Source organism: Muntiacus reevesi, chromosome 10 (assembly GCF_963930625.1).
Source record: "Muntiacus reevesi chromosome 10, mMunRee1.1, whole genome shotgun sequence".
NCBI lineage: Eukaryota > Metazoa > Chordata > Mammalia > Artiodactyla > Cervidae > Muntiacus > Muntiacus reevesi.
Window position 1 is genome coordinate 5,551,991 of NC_089258.1, and position 6,000 is coordinate 5,557,990.

Sequence of the window (6,000 nt, forward strand, 5' to 3'; positions counted from 1 at the left end):
GTTTTGTCCTGTCAAATGTCGTCATATGTTAATGCTGCCTTTATTTTTGCCATTTAAAAACAAAGTGCATTTCTGATGTCCCAATTGCTTGCTAGTAAGCACAATCCAATTTTTTGCTTTACTTAAACACATCAAATAACAGCACAGGAGCGTCAGGTGTTAGCAAAACTGGGCCTTTCCAAATGTATGGTCCAAACAGTGAAATAATTGTTTTTAGTATAAATTTTATGTCAATCAATTGACACTTCCTAGAGAAAGTGAGTAAAAAGATTTTTTGGTTCAAATTAGTTTGAGTGCTAGGCATTTGGATGTTGTTATGCCTAACATTTGGACACATACAGTGTGTTCATTTTCCAATCATTCATAACAGAGCAATAATGCAACGTGAGCAGTCTCTTATTTGAAGTGTACATTGGGAATGAAGATTTCAGAAGGAGTCCCTAACTCAAACCTGAAAAACCTGGTGTTAGTCTTGGGTGATTTCCAGTGACCCCGTGACCCCCTTCTTCCTGCCCCCTGTGTCGACTTGGAACTGGGAAGCCATTTTTGTTTTTGGAAGGGAAAGGAGACAGATATAATGAATGACTTTTATTGTGCAATATTTCAAACTCTCTTGAATGCATTCGAACGGGATGGAAACTGTTCTGCCCTATGTCACAGCCAAAACAAACAAAACATATTCCCTAAACCTGGATGTGTGTTTCTCTCAAACTGGCAGTAGTTAGAGCTAAACTCTCAAACAAGAATTTGGTTTGACAATTTTTAGCCCTTGTTCAACTAAATATGAGGGAAGGTCACAGCCAAAGCAAATACTGTGGGGAAAAATTAATACACATATTTACAGCTTGCAGGTGGCATTTGTTCTGAAATGTTAGATGTTTGTCTTAAAGAATTGCATTTGTGGTAATACTTTGAAATGGACTACTTTTTTTTTTTGCTAATATTTTTAAAATGAACTCCTCTTCAATAATAGTAACTCCCAATGTAAATAAATTCTGCAGAGGTCCCTGAAGAGTGATAAATGCTTAAATTTAACTATTTAAACATTCAGAAAGGCCACTAAGAATCTGAGAATTCTAGGAATATCAGACCCAGCAAATATGCCATAAAACTCCCTTGGTGATAGCCTTCTCTGGCCCCCAAAGAACCCACTCTAGTGAGTATCAATGACTCCTTTATGGCAATGCCTCTGACATTGTTTACTGACTCCAACCACCCCTGTCCAGGTTGTTAAGTATTCCCACCCTTTGGATCTGTGGGAAGAATTACTCTGTACCATCTAGATAATTCATTTTGTAATGGACCATTGTGCTTCATGAGCCTGGAAAAATACATTTTTTATTAGTCACAATAGTAGCTCAAATTTATGGTCACCTATGACCAACAGGCTCTTGGTTTGTGCCTTACCAAGAAATACTGGAGACGTAAATTGTTAAGCCAGGCAATCTGCCTCTCAAAATGGTAGCATGCAGACTTCAATCCACCTCTTAGGTCCTCCTTTCAAAATACAAAATTCTTTCAGGGACCGCTTTGTTGAGCAATATCAGACATCTGTGTGAATGGAAATAAGCCATTGGATCATTCCACTGGCCGTTAACTTTTCATTTAATAACAGTACAGATAAAACACTGCCTGCATCTTGCATTTTAGTTAGGAACACGGCACATTACCACAAAGGTTTCTACTTCCCAAGCATAGCAAGATCCAATTATATTCCTATTAGCTAGCATGACTGGCATGTTCCAGATGTAGAAATCATTTTAAGGAATGGATGCTTAGTTTTTGCAATCTGTCTGGATGGTGGGAAGTAGGAAGTCTTCCATGAGCCAGTAAATGGATGTTGTTGAGGTCCACGGCTCTCAGGTTGTCAAGGAGCAAACGTGAACGTGAGATTCCAGATGGGAGGGCAAGGGGGTCAGAATACAAACTTAGAAAAAAGCTGGCACTCGTTTTTCAATTTCCGGTGTTATTTTCCAAGTTCTTAGTATTTAAACTTAAATGTGGTAGATAACGTGAGTTTCTTGCGTTGAGTAAGGCAGTAATAATTGAACACTCTGGTTTATCGACATTCTTATTTATTTTAACCCTGCGCGGGCATTGAAGTGAAAGCGTTAGTCACTCAGTCGTGTCCAACTCTGGGACCCTGTGGGCTGTGCAGCCACCAGGCTCCTGTCCAGGTAGGAATAAATACTGGAGTGGGTTGCCATTCCTTTCTCCAGGGGGTCCTTCTGACCCAGGGATCGAACTCAGGTCTCCTAAATTGCAGGCAGATTCTTTACTGTGTGAGCCACCAGCAAAGAGTTCCTTTTTTTAATCTCAAATTTATTTTTAGATTTAAAACGAACGTAACTTCCCCAAATAAATTGGAGCCTTTCAATTCCCAATGAGACTGCCTTTCCCCTCAGAGAGAAACAACCCAACTTTCCTTTCAATAAATCACCTGGGGCCACCTACATATACTCCTAATTTGTAATCTAGGCTTGGACTTGACAGGTTTTTTGTCTTAACAAGTCACATGATAGGAAAACATACAAAACACCTTGCTATGGTCTTGTCATGTATTCTCACGTCTCCAGAAGTATATAACAAGACATACCATTGTTCCTATATTATAAACAAGACAAACAATAGGAGAGTGATTTCCTCTGCTTGGTAGCCAGCAACAATAACGCGTGGAAGAGACCGGGCTCTTGGTCTATTTCACACCTAGGTGCCTAAGGAGAGCAAGCCGTAGGGCTGTTTGTTGGCTGTTCTTGTAAAAGTTTAGTTGGAGGAGCCCTTGAGATCAGTCACTGTTGGCACATAACATTGAGTAGAGTTCCATGTGCTACACAATAGGTCCTTGTTGGTTATCCATTTTGAACATAGCAGTGTGTACATGACCTTCCCAAACTCCCTAACTATCCCGTCCCCCCGACAACCATAAGTTCGTTTTCTAAGTCTGTGAGTCTCTACTCCATGTTATGTACCAATCTGAATGGGAGAGGGGTGTGGGGGAGAATGGATACATGTTTATGTGTGACTGAATTCTTTTGCTATTCACCTGAAACTACCACAACGTTAATTGGCTATGCATGCTTGCATACTTATGTTCCATTTGTGTCCTACTCTTTGCGATCCTATGGACAGTAGCCCACCAGGCTCCTCTGTCCATGGGATTCTCCAGGCAAGAATACTGGAATGGGTTGCCATGTCCTCCTCCAGGGGATCTTCCAGACCCAGGGATTGAACCCCTGTCTCTTATGTCTCCTGTATTGGCAGGCGGGTTCTTTACCATACCCCCATACAAAATAAAAAGTTAAAAAAGTAGTTTAGCCAGTTCCAAAATAGACAACTGTTGGGGTTTTGAAGCCATCCAGAATCTCTCACAAATAGAAATTGCATCTATTTCCTTAAAACAAAGTGAATGATGAGTGTTGATTTACCCTTTCTTCTCTAATATAATTTGGGGGAGAGAGGGCAAAGGAGCAGGGAAGGAGTCAGAGGAAATACTGTTTAAGCTAGAAAGCAGGCCCATGTCTACATTTAGATGCCAGCACCCTGAACAAGCAGCAGTCTCTGCTCAGGCCCTGAAGGACGTGCCCAGAGTCCTGCAACTGTCTTGTAAATGTCCCAGTGGATTTACAGCCTGTTTTCTCCAAAGAGAGGAAAACCATTTTAGGCAAATTGCAAACACTTTGGGGGCGTGTGTCCTTTGACATTTCGCTGCCTTCCCGATTCTCATCCTGCCACGGCCACAAGCAAAGAGCGGCTACCACCAGGCCAAAGCTGTAACAATATTAAGATGTTTTCCTCAACCTTGTCCCCAGAAAGATACTCCGTTTCCAGAAGATTGTTCTCCCTGGGGCATTACATCATGAATTGATTCAGCTCTTGGAGGAAGAAATTGGACAAAATATAATAGATGACCTCCTGGGGAAACATACTTAGGTTGTTAAGTATTCCCACCAGAAAACTAAGAAACCGCTTATATGTGACTACTCTGTCCACATCTAACCTTTCACCTTATTGCAGCTGAGCCGGGTGGTTTTTTTGCTACAAAGGTTTTTGTTTTAGCAGGGGTCAGAGGGAACATTTCTCCTTTATTATTTTTTTTAAGGAACACAAGTATTCTTTTGTTTTTGCCATTACACAGGCTTTCTCAGCTTCATGAGTTGCCCCCCAGATCCTGGATCAGGTTAGGATGCAGCCACCACAGAAGGGTGTCCCCACTCATTGGGTAGGCATGGCCTCCCCATGGGCAGTGGGAAGGGGGACTGCTGGGAGCAAGGGGAGCTGCTTCATCTCGTTAATTTTCCATAAGGGTTTTCGGCCTTTGGGGCATCATGCCAACACAGAAGAAAGCCACACTTGTGAAGCATTTGGGAGACATCACTTTGGTCCATCATGCAGATGGAGTAGTCCCTGGACGCAAAATCTGCTGAAGAAAAGAATCAAGTTTCCTCTTTCCTGGGAACCCATTTTCCAAGCAGGATGCTAGTGATTGATGAAATAACTCCCATCCAATCAAGAGTGCAGTAAGAAATGTGAGAGCTATGTTCCAAGTTTGCTTGTTGGAGTAGAGAAGCGGGTGGGTGGAACTGGCCGTATATACATTGGCTGACTTCAGACAAGGACAACTTGGAAGTGTGATTAGAGTGGATGGAAGGACTGATGAACCAGAGGAATTGGTAATAAAACAGCAAAGCTTTCATCACCCAGTGCCCAGCTGGTGACTGGAAGCTGGTCAGTATCCAAAGCCTAGTTAACAGATTAGAGGACCGTGGAGTGAGTTGGCAGTCTGAATTGGCAGGACAGTTGACAACTGGATTGGCCAGGCAAACTTCCTTTTCTGAGGCAGAAGCGCTCTAACCATGGCAGCAAACCTCAATTACTGTCTTGTTCTCTCATCTTTCAGGGCTTCTTGGTGGCTCAGTGGTAGGGAATTAGCCTGCCAGCACAAGAGATGCAAGTTCGATTCCAGGGTCAGGAAGATCCCCTGGAGGAGGAAATGGCAACCCATTCCAGTATTCTTGCCTGGGAAATCCCATGGACAGAAGACCCTGGTGGGCTGCAGTCCATGGAGTCTCAAAGAGTCAGACACAGTTCAGTTCCGTTGCTCAGTCATGTCCGACTCTTTGTGACCCCATGGACTGCAGAACGCCAGGCCTCCCTGTCTATCAGAAACTCCCAGAGTTTACCCAAGCTCATGTCCATTGAGTTGGTGATGCCAATCCAACCATCCCATCCTCTTTCGTCCCCTTCTCTTCTTGCCTTCAATCTTTCCGAGCATCAAGTTTTTCCAGCGAGTCAGCTCTTCGCATCAGGTGGCCAGAGTATTGGAGTTTCCGCTTCAACATCAGTCCTTCCAATGAACACTCACTCAGGGCTGATCTCCTCTAGGATGGACTGGTTGGATCTTGCAGTTCAAGGGACTCTCAAAAGTCTTCTCGAACACCACAGTTCAAAAGCGTCTATTGTTCGGTGCTCAGCTTTCTTTATGGTCCAACTCTCACAGACCACTGAGCACAATTGAGAGTTAAGCACTCTCATCTCTCCCATCAGAAGAGGAGTACAGTCTCCCTAGGGTGCTTAAATCAACTCCTTTATTTCTTACCCCAATAAAAGGCCTCCCGTGACCCCAACCAAGCCTCAGTCGGGTTCAGAGTGTTCAACTCTGCTTCTGAGGTGTGTGCCTCGGGTAATGAGAACAGCCTCTGTCGGACTGTAGGTCAAAGGTGAGCACGGCAGGAGTTGGGTGAGGGACCACGACATGTCTACGATGTTTGCATCTTTTTGTGACTCTATTATGATTTCATCTTTATTAATTTTTGCAATCAAGTACCGAATGCCACTGACTTTATGTTTTGCAATTTGTATTGGAGTATAGTTGCTTTACAATGTTGTGTTAATTTCTGTTGTATAGCAGTGAATTTGGTGTATGTTCACACACATTCCTTCTTTTTTGGATTTCCTTCCCATTTTGGGCGCCACAGAGCACTGAGTTCCCTGCGCTCTACA